At 35.9% G+C, this 20,310-nt stretch overlaps 1 non-coding gene across 1 annotated transcript; it reads left to right on the top strand.

Moving 5' to 3' along the window:
- The first annotated feature begins 19,525 nt into the window (after positions 1-19,525).
- On the top strand, positions 19,526-19,633 carry LOC112745972 (small nucleolar RNA R71). The gene has a single exon (XR_003173875.1). It is a non-coding gene; the product is annotated as a small nucleolar RNA R71 (small nucleolar RNA).
- Positions 19,634-20,310: the final 677 nt, after the last annotated feature.

Genomic DNA, 20,310 nt, shown 5'->3' with positions numbered 1-20,310 from the left:
CCAACTTCTTGATTGATCCAACACGCATGCTCTCAACATATCCTCTAAAATCTAAATTGTCCTTTCTGATTGTTTATTTGTTTGTGGATCATAAGCCATACTTAAACACAATCATGTACCGAATACCTTTTGAAAAGCTCTCTAAAACCTTGAAGTGAATTGGGGATCACGATTCGACACAGTCATAGCAGGCATGCCATGAAATCTCATAATCTCCTTGATATACACTATTGCCAACTCTTCTAAGAAATAATTCATCCAAACAGGTAGAAATTGAGCAGATTTGGTTAACCAATCCACAATTACCCAAATTGCATCGAATCCTACCCACGTCCTTGGTACACCCGTTACAAAATCCATAATGATGCCTTCTCATTTTCACTGCGGGACTTCTATTGGTTGTAACATGCCAGATGGCTTTTAATGTTCAATTTTCACCTTCTGACATTTCAAACATTTAGCCACATGTGCTACTACATCATTCTTCATTCTGAGCCACCAAAATATCTTCTTCAAGTCGTGATACATCTTAATAACTCCAAGATGAATTGAGAATCCACTCTTATGAGCTTCAGATAGTACCTCACTTCGCAAATTTTCCACACTTGGGATGCAAATTCTTTCTTTATACCTCTAAATTTGGTTTCTCTTAACATTCTCATACCGTCTCTTTATATGAAAAGAAAATGATCCCTTATTGACATAAACTCTTATGCAATGTATGAAATTTACTTTAACTTTTTTAAATATTTTATTTGTCAGGAGTTTCAAAGCTTGGGGAGATAAAGAACAATGAACACAACTCAGATCAACTATGAACACATGAAAGAAAGGAGAATTGAAGAATCTAAAATAAGATAGATTATACATACATACACATATATATATATATATATATATATATATATATATATATATACACACACACACACATACACACAGACACACACTACAGAGAGAGTTTCTTAACACACACACATACCAGAGAAAGAGTGCTAAACACACTCTAAAAAATATAATAGAAATTAACTAACTAACTTTCACTCTTTTCTATTTCTCCTATATTTATTACACTATCTTTAACGACCTCCTCAAATTTAGTGATGATTTCGATCCTAATATAAGTTTGATTTTAAACTTATCAAAGAGGAGGACTGAGACGGGTTTAGTAAACAAATCTGCAGCTTGATCTAAGGCAGAAATGTGAACTATATACAACTACTTACTGTTAACAAGGTCACGAATAAAATGTAAGTCCATTTTCAAGTACTTACACCTGTTGTGTATAACTGGATTCGCAGTAAGCAGACACGTGATATTGTTATCACAATAGACTATCGGTGCTATGAATTGAGGAATTTCAAGTTCACCAAGTAATTGCTATATGTTCATTATTTTAGTTTGAGCAGAAGCAAGTTTTCTGTACTCTGCTTTCGTTGTGGAGCAACTAATTTTGGTTTGTTTGCTACACTTCCAAGCAACTAGTTTTGTTGTTTACCCAAAAGAGCCAGGTTTTGAGTTGAGATCTTTAAAACCAAGTCTGCCTTCTTGCTTAGGCCGAGTCATTTTATCTCAGCTAATTCTCATCATTCACCTTTCAGTATCTTGTTGTCTCCACCAGAACTGGATTATTACTATGAATTTTATTTAGCAAGTTGTCTAGAAATTTAAAATATAATAAGGTGTAGATTAGTATGACTTCACAAACTGCTCGGAGTAATACCTATCTTCTTCCATTACACAACAAATACCTTTTTTATCTTTATGTCCTTTTGAGAATCTTATTTTTGGTTAAGTTAAAGCTTTATATATTATTATTTATCAAATTAAATTTTGAGATAAATAATCTTATAATATAATATTAATATTTTAATGATTAAAATATTTAAAGTTTGATTTTTTTAAAAATTACAACATAATAATATTTTTTATTTTTATAAATCATTGACACATAAATCAAGTATTAGATGGAAAAAGAAAAATAAATAAATGAGATATAATAAATATTTTTTTATTATGTACACAAAAAAAAAAAAAAATATAAAAAGAGGCATGCAAAGTCATACATGACTGCTGTTCCGGTATCCCCGCTTTCTAAAAGAGGTAGAAATTCATAAAACTGTACGAAGAGAGAAAAAGACAAAATCTTAATTTTTAACTTGGTTGTTATTAAGTTATCATCACAAAACACTGAAACAAATCCAATGTATTATTCCTTTGATCTTGGATGTGTACTATTGTCTAGGAATACCACTTCTACTATTTATGATTAGTTGTCGGCATCTTCATAAACTATTTTTGTTTTTATTTTTGGTGACTGAAATAAATTAAACAAAGAAAAAAAAATAAACAAAACAAGGAACTGCCTAAATAGAGGGACAGTCCCGTTTAAGACTACTCTTAAACTCCTCCCAAGGTGAAAGAAGCTCCACATGTGAAAGTTGTAACTTCATCGCCATCTTTGCCATAGTATCTGTCACCGTGTTTGCATCTCTCATAATCAAACGAAAGTCAACCCGCCAATTCCAATGCATGATATCTCTTATTTTGAGCACCAGTGGATCAATAAACCCAAAACCATCTTGAGTAACAAGATTAAATGCTTCCACACAATCCGTCTCACAAATAACATCTCGTTGACCCACATCCCAAGCTAAGAGATATCCTCTCCAAATAGCAAACAATTCTCCTTGAAGAATACTATTACTCTCAATCATTCCCAAACACCCCCTTTGCCAGCTCCCATTACAATCTCTAATAACACAAGCAAAACCAACACTATCACCCGAATCAAAATAACTAGCATCACAATTAATCTTAAAAGTACCAATGGATGGGGATTCCAAAAACCATTTAGAGTAGAAGGAAGGGACATACGTTGTAATTCAAAGATATTCCTAAGCTCCTTTTCTGAAGTTAATGCCAGACAAATCACTTTTTTCGGAGGCCAAGTTTCATCGGGATTAAATTATTCCTTGCTCGCCATATCCACCAAAGTCCCGAAAAGAACTTGAACGGATGCTCTCTGCTATAATACAAGAACCAGTTCTTCAAATCCAAAGGATGACAAGAAATATCCAACCTATGCCAGACAAGCTGAGCTTTGGGACAATCCCGAATACAATGTAAAACCGATTCCTGGCTAGAAAGACATCTTGGACACTTATCCGATGACGACATCCCTCTTCTAAAGCGAAAACTTGCAGTAGGAAGAGCCTCCTTAAGACACAACCAAGCCAAAAATTTATGCTTTTCCGGAACAAGCTGGCGCCAAAGCCAAAGCCAATTCTCCCGCTCCTCCCAACCAAACAGCTGCTTACACAACCACAAGTAACCATTGCGAGAGTTATAGACTTTGGCATCAGACCCACTCCAATACCAACCCACTTCCGGACCTGCTTGTTCATCTGGATTGTAAGAAAGAATATTATCTTTCAGATTTTGAGATAAAGGAGAATAAAGAGTATCCAAATGCCACCTACCAACCGACCAAATATCCTGTATCCGGAGATTCGAATCAGAAATGTGAACATAATCGATCTCATTAGATAACCGTCCTTCTTTCTTCCAGCTAGAAAACCAAAAATTCTGGTTCAAATCTCCAATACACCAAGCAAACCCATCCTTCAACACTTCCCAAGCCTTGCAAAGACACCTCCAAATGGGAGAGTCCTTGTTCTTAGGATAACTAAAACAGTCATATAGAGATGATCGGTATTTGGCATCCAACAATTGGACCCATAGCTTGTTTGGCTGCTGGAAGAAAGTCCAAACTAGCTTCCCAAGAAGAGCAATATTTACACAATAAGGATCTCTAATCCCTAAACCTCCATATTTTTTTGGAGTAACCAGTACCTTCCAACTAACAAGATTCAATCCTCTTCCATAAACTTGTCCTTTCCAAAGAAAATTCCTCATCATAGACTCCAATTTACTAATGATTCCTTTGGGAAAAATAGAGACCTGCATCTGGTACGTGGGAATAGCAGCGACAACAGAATTAACTAAGCAAAGTCTACCAGCCCGATTGAGTAAACTTCCTTTCCAGCTTGCTAGCCTACTCCGAATCTTATCCAGGACACCATTGAAAGCTGAACGAGTCACCCTAGAATGGCTAAGGGTAACTCCAAGATACTTGCCCAAGTCCTGGACAAATCTGATAGAGGAGACCCCAGTGAAAACCTCTTTCCTTGTTGCAGAGACATTCTTGGAGCAAAGCGCTTTAGACTTCTCCACATTAATCTTCATCCCAGATGCTTTGCAAAAAGTCTCTAAAACCAACATCACATTTTGCACTTGTCTCTTTGTAGCTTTACAGAATAGAAGCAAGTCATCCGCAAACATTAAGTGGGATATTCTTGGTCCTTCTCTAGAAATAGCAACCGGTTCCCACAATCCCAAATCAACCTGATGACTAATAAAGCATGCCAATCGCTCCATACACAACACAAAAAGATAGGGTGACATAGGGTCTCCTTGTCTAAGACCTCGGCTAGGAGTAAAGCCATTCAGACGACTCCCATTCCAAAGAATAGATAAGGAAGAAGCAGTGACACAATTCATAATCAAATTAAGTGTAGGAATAGGAAAACCAAAGCTTTTAAGGGTATGAGCTAAAAACCTCCAGTCAACTCTGTCATAAGCTTTCTCCAGATCAATCTTAAATGCCAGTGTGCCTTTCTTTGATTTAGTCTTCTTCATAAAGTGGAGGACTTCTTGGGCAATAATGATGTTGTCAGGAGTTCCTTGTCCCGGAATAAATCCTCCTTGAAGCGGGCCAACAATCTCCGCAAGATGAGGACGAAGCCTATTAACAAGGACCTTCGTGATGATCTTGTAAACTACATTGCAGAGACTAATCGGCCTGAAATCTTTCATAGATACCGGTGATTCAACCTTTGGAATGAGAACTAGTAAAGTCTCCAACATTCTTGGATCAAGAGGAACACCGGAGAATGCCTGCTTAACCATCTTCCAAACATCAAGACCAATGATCTCCCAATATTCTTTGAAGAAGAAAGCTTGAAACCCATCAGGACCCGGAGCTTTAAAAGAGTTCATGTGAAAAACCGCTGCTTTGACTTCCTCCATAGTAACTGGTGCCGTAAGGTTATTGCAAGCTTCCTCATTTAGAGAAGGAAGAGGCACATCACCAAGGCAACCCAAATCAACATCATCCAAATGACAGAATAAGCTTTTATAGAAAGACTCTGCTTCTTGACTCAGAACCTCTGGATCAATTTCCCACACTCCATCCTTGAGAAAAAGGCCATGAATCTTATTATGCTTCCTTCGCGCAAGAGTTTGAATATGAAAGAATCTTGTATTCCTATCCCCGAACCTTACCCACTGCTCTCTGGACTTTTGGAACCATAGGAGCTCTTCTTGCACTAGGGTATTATTATAATCATCAAGCAACTGTTGCTCTTTCTGACGCAAATAAATACTATCCACCACTTCCAAACGCTTTTGTAAATAATTAATCTGCTGCTCTAATTCACATTTCTTAACAAAAATGTTACCAAATACCTTCGAGTTAAACTCTAGTGAATTCTTCTGTACTTCCGAAAGCTTGCCATGAATTCCTCTATTACCAGACCACCATGACTGGTTCACAATATCCCTATACCCAGGATGAGTAGCCCAAGCAGCAACAAATCGGAAAGGTCGATTCCCTTTAGGCTGAGGACGACCTTTACAACGCACCAGAATAGGGCAATGATCAGAATGAAGCCTATTTAAAACTTCTGCATAAGCCTCTGGAAAGATAGATAACCAACTATTATTTATACAGACTCGATCAAGCTTTTTTGCCACGTCAACATAATTTTTCACCCTCCTATACCAAGAAAACTGCCTCCCAATAGTCTTCAGATCAAACAAACCACTATCCCCTAATGAAGTAGCAAATATGTCTGCTCTTTGATGAGAAAACTGACAGCCCTTAGATTCATGAGAAAATTTGACTTCATTAAAATCACCAAGAACAATCCAAGGTCCTTGAAAAACCATGGATTGTGCAACAAGATAATCCCAAAGGAGAACCCTTTTATTAAATTGAGGACTGCCATAAATACCACTACACCTCCAAATTAAATTATCAAAGTGAACCTCAACAGTAACACCCTGATCAAAAGCATCAATGAACTTACAACAAACACCCTTCATAGAGGATAGAAACCAAATACCTCCCTTATGCCCCTCTGCTTCTACTATACCAACAGAGTGATACCCCAATCTTTCCCAGAATAATTTTAAATGCTGAAAAGGGGAGTGAGTTTCAACCACAATAAAGAAAACAGGTCTAAATTTCCTAACAAGTTCCTTGCAATGCACACGGGCTAACTTATTAGAAGCACCCCTAATATTCCAAACAATCATATTTAAACTATCCATAAATAATAGGGACAGAATAAATAAGAACATAAAACTCTAAACAGAATCACCAACCTCAATAGGTGGTTTGTCCTGCGGTACTGGCACACTCTGATCCTCAATTATTGCCACCTTCGGACCTCCTGACACTGCACCTGCCATGCTTCCATCTACTAAGGTTTCCTCCATTGTGCCACCATTTTTATCAACTGGCGAGTTCTGCAAGGAGGAAGGCCGAGGACGCTTCCGTAGAGAAATTCCACGACGTGCAGGAGTTCTGCGTGATGGAGATGGCGCAATTTCATGTTTTTCCCGCTTGTCCATCCTAATGCCAATTGATTTACCTCCATCACCATGCAAATTGGGTCTTGGAACCCTTCTCGAACCAAACTTGTGCTGCTTTCCATCTTGGTCCTTCAAACCTGATGACTGGCCCATTGTGAATTTTCCCTTACGGAGCACTTGTTGCCAGCCCTCTCCATCATCCATGCATGCCTCATTAACATGACCATCAGGCACGTGAGGATCCAATGATTTCGTAACCATATCTTTCCCTTTAACAACTTCTAATTTCTCACCCAAATTACGAGGATTCTCACCCAAAACACGAGCTTCTGATTCAGCCTCTTGTTGAATCTCATGATTGTTGTGTGGCACTAGTGTCGGGGCTTCATTATTTTTTTCATCACCAAAGGAATTCCCGTTTCCTTCCAAGGACTCCTTCTCCATGCACAACGATTTATCATGCCCATATCGTGCACAAGTAGCACAAATCAACGGTAAACTCTCGTACTCCACTTCATAAGTCACACCCTCCACTATAATATGTTTGATTACAAGCAACTCAAGATTAATTTGAACACAAGCTCGAGCATATTTTCCTCTTTCTGCAAGCTTAGTAGCCAAATCTACTTTCACCGGAATCCCTATTGCAGAAGCAATTCGCAGCATTGCTTGTTCCTGGTAGCACCAAATTGGAAGTCCCGAGACTCGAATCCATACCAGCGTTGATCCAAAGGATTTTTCGCATGGCCTAAAATCCACATCCCATGGCTTTACTGCAACATAGTGACCGTCTATCAACCACGGGCCACCAAGAATGACTTTCTCACGATCCGCAGCAATATCAAATTTAACCAAAAAATACCCAAACCCCACATCCAACAAATCAAACCCTCCTTTGATGCGCCATACTATCCGAAGCTTATGCATGAGAGCCGTGTAGCCATAATGCTTATCCAGCACCTTGATCACGATGGCTTCCTTATAAGGTTCAGCTAGACAACTCTTTGCCTCCTTAGTAAAATTGACACTTGGTGGACGAGAATCACCCTGCTTACCTGTCACCGTCGCGATACCATCCCCAGATAAAGACCCTACTAATGCAAAGGCCTTAGACTTTTCTGCACCAATGACTTTATCTCTAAAAGAGACCTTGGATGGCTTTTCTAACCCCTCTCAAGAAGAACCCTCCTTAACACCGGATACACACCCACCCACGCTCTCCCCCTTATCTCTTCCGATGGCATGGCCATCTTCCTCACTGTGTTTCACCCTCAACTGTTTGCCCCCGTTCTCTCCTCTCATTCTCCTTGAGTACGGAGTACGTACTCTTTCTCTACTAGGATTTTTGTTTTTATAAATATAAATTAAGTAATACAATTTGTGTTGGTACTTAATATTGAACCATTGATAATCCTCCCTCTTCTTCATCAATGTAAATTGATCAACATGAATGAGTAAATAAAAATGTTATTTGTATCTTAAAATTAATTACTATAATTAAATATTATATATTTATGTATAAATAATATTTTATTTAATTTATTTTTAATATGTATCTTTTATTCTAAAAAATATTTTATAATAATAATTAATTTTAATATATACCTAACATTATTATTGATGTGTATAATATGTACATAGTTTATGCAACTACCAGAATTTTATTTTTCAAATACATTTTTATAACAATAAAAATATTTTTAAAATATTATAAAATACGATAAAAATAATTAAAAAGAATATTATTTTTTTGAGTAGCAAACGGCAATTTTTATATTTACTAAACCACTTATACATTTGATTTAAAATTTCATAAGAATATTTGAATAATTATTTAAAAAATGTATACAAAAAATTGAATATAAATTTTATTTTTATATTTTTTATTTTTTAAAAGTAATTTTAGTCATTCACAATAAAAACTGCAAAACAAATCGACTTAACTAGAAATACCAAATTTTAAAGATAAAACTATCTCTTTTTTTTTATCTTATAAAAAAATCTCAAAAACCAATCTTCAAAACCTTTTAGAGAATATATATATCTAATGTTTGACATTTTTGTCATATTTTAAAATAATTTAAAGATATTTTTGTGATTAATAAAAATAAAAAATATTTTTATTAAAATTTTAAAAAATAAGAGGTGATTTTGATAATTTATCTATATTTATATATTTTCTCTTATAAATTTAAATATTTAAAACATAATTTTATGACATAGTACTAAAATTTTTATTACAAAAAAAATTCATGAGACCAAAAGACAATAGCGTATTTAAAATATAAATAATAATATTATCTTTTTTATTTTTACTAATAGTACTCCACAATTTTTTTTGGTATTTATGTTTGAATAAATCTATCATGGAAGAGTTGTATTCTTGACAATTAAAATGTAGTGCTTTGACATTAAAATTAAGTAATATGGACAAAAAAAATAATAATAAAAAATAATAATAAAGCCAATTTTTTTTAAGAAAAAAATAAATTAAAATAAAACATATTTATAGAAATTAAACATATACTTAAATCTTATTATTATGAAATGTGATATCTGACATCACATATGATGTAAATTAACTCTAAACAGTGAGCCTATTTAAAAAAAAATTATTTATTATATGTTGACATATAAAAGAGTTAGAATGAAAAAGAATGGTACAAAAATATTAATTAATTACACTTGAGTAACAGGTAAATTTATATCAGATATCGTTACCTTACAATATATTTGATAGAGCATATCTAATGTATTCTATTAATATATTATATGAAAATTTATGTCTTCAAAAGGAGTATATAATACAACAGTTTTTTTAAGCTAACATGACTTACTATTTTATAATTATTTAATTTATTTTAAATTATATATTTTAAATTATAAATTCTTAATGTTAAAATTTTAATTATAAATTTTAAAATAAAATTAAATAATTAAAAATATATTTTTTATATTTTTTTAAATATTTTTCAATCATTTTAAGTGAATAATCAAAACGATAATAATTGATATTATATATTTATTAAAATTAATTATTAAATTAATTATTATATATTTTATTTTTAAAATTTTAATATATATTTTATATTTTTAATATATATATATATATATATATGTAATTAGTTTGATAATTGAATTTTTTATATACTTAATATGGTTAAAAACTAACACCAATTTTGTTATTGTTATAAATGAAAAATTATTCAAGAGAAAACTTATAAACAGAAAAATAAATGAAATTTAGGAGTAGTTAGAATGCAATACAATGCAAGAAGCGGCTAGTACTAAAGAAGTACTGCTAGTACTTAGTAATGAAGTATTTTAAAGTGAAGAAAGGTCCTTAATCCATAAGTGACTACTGCAAGCACCTATTATTTGTTATACTATGATACTTATTATTACCATCTGTCTCTCGTTAAGTTAAAGATTTATAGATTGTTATTTATTAGATTAAATTTTAAGATAAATAATTTTATAATATAATATTAATATTTTAATGATTAAAATATTTAAAATTTGATTTTTTAAAAATTACAGTATAATAATATTTTTTACTTTTATAAATCATAGACACATAAATCAAGTATTAGATGGAAAAAGGAAAAAATAAATAAATGAGATATAATAAATATTTTTTTATTACATACACTAAAAGAAAAAAAAGGATAAATATAAAAGGAGGCATGTAAAATCATACATGACTGTTTTGATATTCCTGCTTTTTAAAAGAAGTTGAAATACATAAAAGTGTAGGATGAGAGAAAGAGACAAAATTTTAATTGTTAACTTGGTTGTTATCAAATTATCATAAAAAAAACACTGAAATTAATGCAATGTATTGTTTTTTGTATCTTAGATTTGTACTATTGTGTAAAAATACCACTTCTACTATTTCTTGTTAGTTGTCGGTATCTTTGTAAACTATTCTTGTTTTTATAAATATAAATTAAATAATACAATTTGTATTGGTACTTAATATTCAATCATTGATAATTCCCTCTTCCTCGTCAATGTAAATTGATCAATATAAATGATTAAACAAAAATATTATTTATATCTTAAAATCAATTACTATTATTATTTTAAGTAGCAAACGACGATTTTTATATTTACTAAACCACTTATATTTGATTTAAAATTTTATAAAAATATTTAAATAATTATTTAAAAAATATATACAAAAATTTGATTATAAATTTTATTTTTATATTTTTCATTTTTTAAAAGTAATTTTAGTCATTGACAATAAAAACTGCAAAACAAATCGGCCTAACTTGAAATACCAAACTTTAAAGAAAAAATTATCTTTTTTTTTTCTGATAAAAAATCTCAAAAATCAATCTTTAAAATATTTTTATAGAATATATATCTAATGTTTGACATTTTTGTCATATTTTAAAATGTTTTGAAGATATTTTGGTGATTAATAAAAGTGAAAAATATTTTTATTAACATTTTCAAAAATAGAGGTGATTTTGATAGTTTATCTTTATTTATATATTTTTTTTTATAAATTTAAATATTTAAAACATAATTTTATGACATAGTGTTAAAATTTTTATTACAAAAAAAATTCGTGAGTCCAGAAGACAATAGACAATAGCGTATTTAAAATATAAGTAAATAATATTATCATTTTTATTTTTAGTAATAGTACTCCACAATTTTTTGTATTTATGTTTGAATAAATCTATAATGGAAGAGTGGCATTCTTTGTAAAACCCGAGAAATTAATAAATAATTAGCCAACATTTTTTATAAAACGTACGTCAACGCATACGCATGGCCCGAGGGTTTTGCGTACGCAAACATGGTCATACGCGACCACGCGTTTTGACCTGGCACGCACGCGTATGCATGTAGGGAGTTCGTAAAGGGAAATGGTCCAAGGTGCACGCCTACGCGTATGCGTGATTTATGCGTACGCGTGACCCCTATTTTCAGCAAATGAGATTTTTGTGTTTTGAACATGATTTTAAACCTCTAATCCTCTACTTTCATTTCTTTGACCCTAGATCTTCTTAGTATGCCTAGTAATAGGAGGAAATTAGAAAATGATGGTAACTTGGAGATGAAGAAAGATTTTTAAAAAGGTAATATGGGGCTGGAGAGGGTGGTGTTTGATTGGATAAAGATGATGAAAGTGGTGTACGAGGCAATTAAGAGAGTAATGTATAATTGAGAATGATGTATGAGAGAATTGATGATGTTAGTTAATTGAGAATAACAAAGTGAGTCCCGCTAGGGAGACAATGAAATATGTATATGGTGCACAGAAATCGTGATCGTTCATTCCTTGGTAACGGCGTCAAAAACTTTATACGCACGTTCATAATCTTAATTCTTTGTCACAACTTCGCACAACTAACCAGCAAGTGCACTGGGTCGTCCAAGTAATAAACCTTACGTGAGTAAAGGTCGATCCCACGGAGATTGTCGGCTTGAAGCAAGCTATGGTCACCTTGTAAATCTCAGTCAGGCAGATTCATATGGTTATGGATATTTGATAATTAAAATATAATTAAAACATAAAATAAAGATAGAGATACTTATGTAATTCATTGGTGAGAATTTTAGATAAGCGTATGGAGATGCTTTTGTTCCTTCTGAACCTCTGCTTTCCTGCTGTCTTCATCCAATCATTCCTACTCCTTTCCATGGCAGGCTTTATGTAGGGCATCACCGTTGTCAATGGCTACTTCCCGTCCTCTCAGTGAAAATGGTCCAAGATGCGCTGTCACCGCACGGCTATTCATCTGTCGGTTCTCGATCATGCTGGAATAGGATTCAGTAATCCTTTTGCGTCTATCACTACGCCCAGCACTCACAAGTTTAAAGCTCGTCACAGCCATCCCTTCCCAGATCCAACTCAGAATACCACAGACAAGGTTTAGACTTTCCGGATCTCAAGAATGGCCGCCAATAATTCTAGCCTATACCACGAAGACTCTGATCTCATGGAATGGAAGGCTCGGTTGTCAAGCGAGGCAACCATGTGTCATGAACCAGGAGGCTAAGAGATATGCACTCAAGCTATTGCAAGTAGAATGGAAGTGGTTGTCAGGCACGCATTCATAGGTGAGAATGATGATGAGTGTCACGGATCATCACCTTCCTCAGGTTGAAGAACAAGTGTATATCTTAGATAAAAAATAGGCTTGAGTTGAATAGAAAAATAATAGTACTTTGCATTAATTCATGAGGAACAACAGAGCTCCACACCTTAATCTATGGTGTGTAGAAACTCTACCGTTGAAAATACATAAGAACAAGGTCCAGGCATGGCCGAATGGCCAGCCTCCATGATCTAAGACTAAACGTCTAAAGATGAACAAAGGATAATCCAAAGATATAAATACAATAGTAAAAAGTCCTATTTATACTAAACTAGTTACTAGGGTTTACAGAAATGAGTAAATGATACAGAAATTAGATTCCGGGGCCCACTTGGTGTGTGCTTGGGTTGAGCATTGAAGCTTTCACGTGTAGAGGTCTTTCTTGGAGTTAAACGCCAGTTTGTAACATGTTTCTGGCGTTTAACTTTGCTTTGCAACCTGTTTATGGCGTTTAACACTCCAGAATAGGGCAGAGAGCTGGCGTTGAATGCCAGTTTGCGTCATCTAAACTCAGGAAAAGTATGGACTATTATATATTTCTGGAAAGCCCTGGATGTCTACTTTCCAACGCAATTAAAGGCGCACCATTTGAACTCCTGTAGCTCCAGAAAATCCACTTTGAGTGCGGGAAGGTCAGAATCTAGCAGCATCTGCAGTCCTTCTTCAGCCTCTGAATCAGATTTTTGCTCAAGTCCCTCAATTTCAGCCAGAAAATAAATAAAATCACAGAAAAACACACAAACTCATAGTAAAGTCTAGAAATGTGAATTTTATTTAAAAACTAATAAAAATATACTAAAAACTAACTAAATCATACTAAAAACTATGTAAAAATAATGCCAAAAAGCGTATAAATTATCCGCTCATCACAACACCAAACTTAAATTGTTGCTTGTCCCCAAGTGGTGCACGAAATTGTGATCTCAGGCAACGGCGCCAAAAACTTTGTGCGCACGTCTTAATAAATTGTTTTTCATTCACAACATCGATACAACTAACCAGCAAGTGCACTGGGTCGTCCAAGTAATAAACCTTACGTGAGTAAGGGTCGATCCCACGGAGATTGTTGGTATGAAGCAAGCTATGGTCACCTTGTAGATCTCAGTCAGGCGGATATAAAATAGTTATGGAGTTTTCGAAAATAAATAATAAACTAAGGATAGAAATACTTATGTAAATCATTGGTGAGAATTTCAAATAAGCGCATAGAGATGCTTTCGTTCCTCTGAACCTCTGCTTTCCTGCTGTCTTCATCCAATCAGTCTTACTCCTTTCTATGGCTGGCTTTATGTAAGGACATCACCGTTGTCAATGGCTACTTTTTATCCTCTCTGGAAAATGGTCCGATGCGCTGTCACTGCATGGCTAATCGTCTGGAGGCATCACCCTTGTCAATGGCTGCATCCCATCCTCTTGTGAAAATGGTCCAAATGCTCTGTCACAGCACGGCTAATCATCTGAGGTTCTCGATCATACTGGAATAGGATTCACCCTCCTTTTGCGTCTGTCACTACGCCCAGCAATCGCGAGTTTGAAGTTCATCACAGTCATTCAATCCCAGAGTCCTACTCGGAATACCACAGACAAGGTTTAGACTTTTCGGACTCTCATGAATGCCGCCATCAATCTAGCTTATACCACGAAGATTCTGATTAAGAGATCCAAGAGATACTCATTCAATCTAAGGTAGAACGGAAGTAGTTGTCAGGCACGCGTTCATAGGGAATGATGATGATTGTCACGTTCATCACATTCAGGTTGAAGTGCGAATGAATATCTTAAAATCGGAATAAGTTGAATTGAGTAGAAAAACAGTAGTACGTTGCATTAATCTTTGAGGAACAGCAGAGCTCCACACCTTAATCTATGGAGTGTAGAAACTCTACCGTTAAAAATACATAAGTGAAAGGTCCAGGCATGGCCGAGAGGCCAGCCCCCATGATCTAAGAACCAGACGTCCCAAGATGTCTAATACAATAGTAAAAAGTCCTATTTATAATAAACTAGCTACTAGGGTTTACAGAAGTAAGTAATTGATGCATAAATCCACTTCTAGGGCCCACTTGGTGTGTGCTTGGGCTGAGCTTGAATGTTACACGTGCAGAGGCTCTTTCTGGAGTTGAACGCCATGTTGTAACGTATTTCTGGCGTTCAACTCTGGTTTGTGACTTGTTTGTGGCGTTTAACTCCAGACAGCAGCGTAGAACTGGCGTTCAACGCCCTTTTACGTCGTCTAAACTCGGCCAAAGTATGGACTATTATACATTGCTGGAAAGCCCTGAATGTCTACTTTCCAACGCAATTAAAATCGCGCCATTTTGAGTTCTGTAGCTCCATAAAATTCACTTTGAGTGCAGGGAGGTCAGAATCCAACAACATCAGCAGTCCTTCTTCAACCTCTGAATCTGATTTTTGCTCAAGTCCCTCAATTTCAGCCAGAAAATACCTGAAATCACAGAAAAACACACAAACTCATAGTAAAGTCCAGAAATGTGAATTTAACATAAAAACTAATGAAAACATCCCTAAAAGTAACTAGATTCTACTAAAAACATACTAAAAACAATGCCAAAAAGCGTATAAATTATCCGCTCATCACAACACCAAACTTAAATCGTTGCTTGTCCCCAAGCAACTGAAAATCAAATAGGATAAAAAGAAGAGAATATACTATAAATTCCAAACTATCAATGAAACATAGCTCCAATTAAATGAGCGGGACTTGTAGCTTTTTGCCTCTTGAATAGTTTTGGCATCTCACTTTATCCATTGAGGTTCAGAATGATTGGCATCTATAGGAACTCAGAGTTCAGATAGTGTTATTGATTCTCCTAGTTCAGTATGATGATTCTTGAACACAGCTATTTTATGAGTCTTGGTCGTGGCCCTAAGCACTTTGTTTTCCAGTATTACCACCGGATACATAAATGCCACAGACACATAATTGGGTGAACCTTTTCATATTGTGACTCAGCTTTGCTAAAGTCCCCAATTAGAGGTGTCCAGGGTTCTTAAGCACACTCTTTTTTTTTTGCTTTGCACCTTGACTTCAACCGCTCAGTCTCAAGTTTTCACTTGACACCTACACGCCACAAGCACATGGTTAGGGACAGCTTGGTTTAGCCGCTTAGGCCAGGATTTTATTCCTTTAGGCCCTCCTATCCACTGATGCTCAAAGCCTTGGGATCCTTTTTTATTTACCCTTGCCTTTTGGTTTTAAGGGTTATTGGCTTTTTGCTCTTGCCTCTTGGTTTTAAGAGCTTTTGGCTTTTTCTGCTTGCTTTTTCACTTTTTTTTTCTTTCTATTTTTTCGCTATTTTTTTCTGCAAGCTTTGTTCTTTGCTGCTTTTTCTTGCTTCAAGAATCATTTTTATGATTTTTCAGATTATCAAATAACATGTCTCCTTATCATCATTCTTTCAAGAGCCAACATATTTAACATTCTTAAACAACAACTTCAAAAGACATATGCACTGTTCAAGCATTCATTCAGAAAACAAGAAGCATTGTCACCACATCAATATAATTAAACTAAGTTCAAGGATAAATTCGAAACTCATGTACTTCTTGTTCTTTTGAATTAAAACAGTTTCCATTTAAGAGAGGTGATGGATTCATAGGACATTCATAACTTTAAGACAAAGTTACTAAATACTAATGATCATGTAATGAAGACACAAACATGGATAAGCACTTAACATAGAGAAAATGAAAAATAGAGAATAAGAACAAGGAATGAGTCCACCTTAGTGATGGTGGCGTTTCCTTCTTGAGGAACCAATGATGTCCTTGAGCTCTTCTATGTCTCTTCCTTGTCTTTGTTGCTCCTCCCTCATTGCTTTTTGATCTTCTCTTATTTCATGAAAGATGATGAAGTGCTCTTGATGTTCCACCCTTAGTTGTCCCATGTTGGAACTTAATTCTCCTAGGGAGGTGTTGATTTGCTCCCAAAAATTCTGTGGAGGAAAGTGCATCCCTTGAGGTATCTCAGGGGTTTCTTGATGATGAGCTTCTTCATGTGACTGTTGAGATCCATGAATGTGCTCTCTTGTTTGCTCCATCCTTTTCTTAGTGATGGGCTTGTGAGATGAATCTTTCCATCTCCCATGGCTCAGAGGTGGAAGCAATTGTCTTCCCTTTCCTCTTCTTGAGGTTTCTCTGGCCTTAGGTGTCATTAATGGTAATGGAAAAACAAAAAGCTTATGCTTTTACCACACCAAACTTAGAATATTGCTCGCCCTCGAGCAAGAGAAGAAAGAATAGATGAAGAAGAAGAAGATATGGAGGAGATGGAGGGATGTGTGTATTCGGTCATATGGGTGGGATTGGGTGGGAAAGAGATTTTGAATTTTTAAGGTAGGTGGGGTGTATGGATGTGAGTGGTAAAGTAGTGATAGGGAAGAGAGATTGAGGTGATTGGTGAAGAGTTTTGGGGAAGAGTGTTTATGGGATGGTGTGAAAGAGGGGGGTGAGAAGAAGTGAGTGGAGGTAGATGGGGATCCTGTGGGGTCCACAGATCTTGAGGTGATCCTGTGGGGTCCACAGATCCTGAGGTGTTCAAGGATTTACAACCTTGCACCAAATTAGGCATGCAAAATGCCCTTGCACACAACTCTGGGCGTTCAGCGCCCGATTGGTGCTTGTTCTGGGCGTTGAACGCCCATTTGTTGCCCATTTCTGGCGTTGAATGCCAGAACCATGCTTGTTCTGGGCGTTCAGCGCCAGCTCTTCTCCAGGGTGCAATTCTGGCGTTCAAACGCCCAGATGCTGCTCATTTTGGGCGTTCAGCGCCAGAACCATGCTCTGTTCTGGCATTGAACGCCAGCCAGATGCTTCTTACTGGCGTTTAAACGCCAGTAAGGTCTTCCTCCAGGGTGTGATTTTTCTTCTGCTGTTTTTGATTCCGTTTTCAATTTTTTTATTTATTTTGTGACTCCACATGATCATGTACCTACAAAGACATATAACTAATAAAAATATAATTAAATAAAAATTGGGTTGCCTCCCAACAAGCGCTTCTTTAATGTCAATAGCTTGACAGTGGGCTCTCATGGAGCCTCACAGATGTTCAGAGCATTGTTGAGACTTCCCAACACCAAACTTAGAGTTTGGATATGGAAGTTCAACACCAAACTTAGAGTTTGGTTGTGGCCTCCCAACACCAAACTTAGAGTTTGACTGTGGGGGCTCTGGTTGACTCTGTTTTGAGAGAAGCTTTTCATGCTTCCTTTCCATGTTTACAGAAGGATGTCCTTGAGTTTTAAACTCAAGGGAGTCCTCATTCAATTGAAGGACTAGTTCACCTCTGTCAACATCAATTACAGCTCTTGCTGTGGCTAGGAAGGGTCTTCCAAGGATGATGAATTCATCCTCATCCTTCCCGGTATCTAGGACTATGAAATCAGCAGGGATGTAAAGGCCTTCAACCTTTACTAACACGTCCTCTACTTGTCCATAAGCCTGTTTTCTTGAATTGTCTGCCATCTCTAATGAGATTTTAGCAGCTTGCACCCCATAGATTCTCAGTTTCTCTATTACAGAGAGGGGCATGAGGTTTATCCCTGAACCAAGGTCACACAGAGCTTTTTCAAAGATCATGGTGCCTATGGTACAAGGTATTATGAACTTTCTAGGATCCTGTTTCTTCTGAGGCAATCTCAGTTGATCCAGATCACTTAGTTCATTGGTGAACAAGGGAGGTTCATCTTCCCAAGTCTCAATACCAAATAAATTGGCATTCAGCTTCATGATTGCACCAAGAAACTTGGCAGCTTGCTCTTCAGTAACATCCTCATTCTCTTCAGAAGAGGAATACTCATCAGAGCTCATGAATGGCATAAGGAGGTTCAATGGAATCTCTATGGTCTCTAGATGAGTCTCAGATTCCTTTGGTTCCTCAGAGGGAGACTCCTTATTGATCACTGGACGTCCCAGGAGGTCTTCCTCCTTGGGATTCACGTCCTCTCCTTCCCTTACAGGTTCGGCCATGGTAATTAATTCAATGGCCTTGCACTCTCCTTTTGGATTCTCTTCTGTATTGCTTGGGAGAGTACTAGGAGGGATTTCAGTGATCCTTTTACTCAGCTGGCCCACTTGTGCCTCCAAATTTCTAATGGATAACTTTGTTTCATTCATGAAACTCACAGTGGCCTTAGATAGATCAAAGACTAAGTTTGCTAAATTAGAGGTATTTTGTTCAGAGTTCTCTGTCTGTTGCTGAGTGGATGATGGAAAAGGTTATTGTTAAACCTATTTCTTTCACCATTATTAAAGCCTTGTTGAGGCTTTTGTTGATCCTTCCATGAGAGATTTAGGTGATTTCTCCATGATGGATTATATGTGTTTCCATATGGTTCACCCATATAATTTACCTCTGCTATTACAGGGTTTTCAGGATCATAAGCTTCTTCTTCAGAAGATGCCTCTTGAGTACTGTTGGATGCAGCTTGCATTCCATTCAGACTCTGAGAAATCATATAGACTTGCTGAGTCAATATTTTATTCTGAGCCAGTATGGCATTCAGAGTATCAATTTCAAGAACTCCTTTCTTCATAGGCGTCCCATTACTCACAGGATTCCTCTCAGAAGTGTACATGAACTGGTTATTAGCAACCATGTCAATGAGTTCTTGAGCTTCTGCAGGCATTTTCTTTAGGTGAATGGATCCACCTGCAGAGGTGTCCAATGACATTTTAGCTAATTCAGACAGACCATCATAGAATATGTCCAGGATGGTCCATTCTGAAAGCATGTCAGAAGGACACTTTTTGGTCAGTTGCTTGTATCTTTCCCAAGCTTCATAGAGGGATTCACCTTCTTTCTGTCTGAAGGTTTGAACATCCACTCTAAGCTTGCTCAGCTTTTGAAGAGGAAAGAACTTGGCTAAGAAAGCCGTGACCAGCTTGTCCTAAGAGTTCAGGCTATCTCTTGGTTGAGAGTCCAACCACACTCTAGCTCTGTCTCTTACAGCAAAAGGGAAAAGCATGAGCCTGTAGACTTCAGGATCTACTCCATTAGTCTTAACAGTATCACATATCTGCAAGAATTCAGTTAAGAACTGAAAAGGATCTTCAGATGGAAGTCCATGAAACTTGCAGTTCTGTTGCATCAGAGAAACTAATTGAGGTTTCAGCTCAAAGTTGTTTGCTCCAATGACAGGAATGGAGATGCTTCTTCCATGTAAATTGGAATTTGGTGCAGTAAAGTCACCAAGCATTCTTCTTGCATTATTGTTGTTGGGTTCGGCTGCCATCTCCTTTACTTGTTCGAAATTTTCAATAAGGTTGTCTCTGGATTGTTGTAATTTAGCTTCTCTTAGTTTTCTCTTCAGAGTCCTTTCAGGTTCTGGATCAACTTCAACAAGAATGCCTTTTTCCTTGTTCTTGCTCATAAGAAAGAGAAGAGAACAAGAAAAGAAGAGGAATCCTCTATGTCACAGTAAAGAGGTTCCTTATTGTTAGTAGAAGAAGAAAAGGAATAGGGGTGAAGAAGAATGAAGAATCCAAACACAAGGGTAAGGATAGGAGCAGT

Source organism: Arachis hypogaea, chromosome 14 (assembly GCF_003086295.3).
Source record: "Arachis hypogaea cultivar Tifrunner chromosome 14, arahy.Tifrunner.gnm2.J5K5, whole genome shotgun sequence".
NCBI lineage: Eukaryota > Viridiplantae > Streptophyta > Magnoliopsida > Fabales > Fabaceae > Arachis > Arachis hypogaea.
Note: the sequence above shows the minus strand (reverse complement) of the source record. Positions and strands in the feature narration are given on the sequence as shown.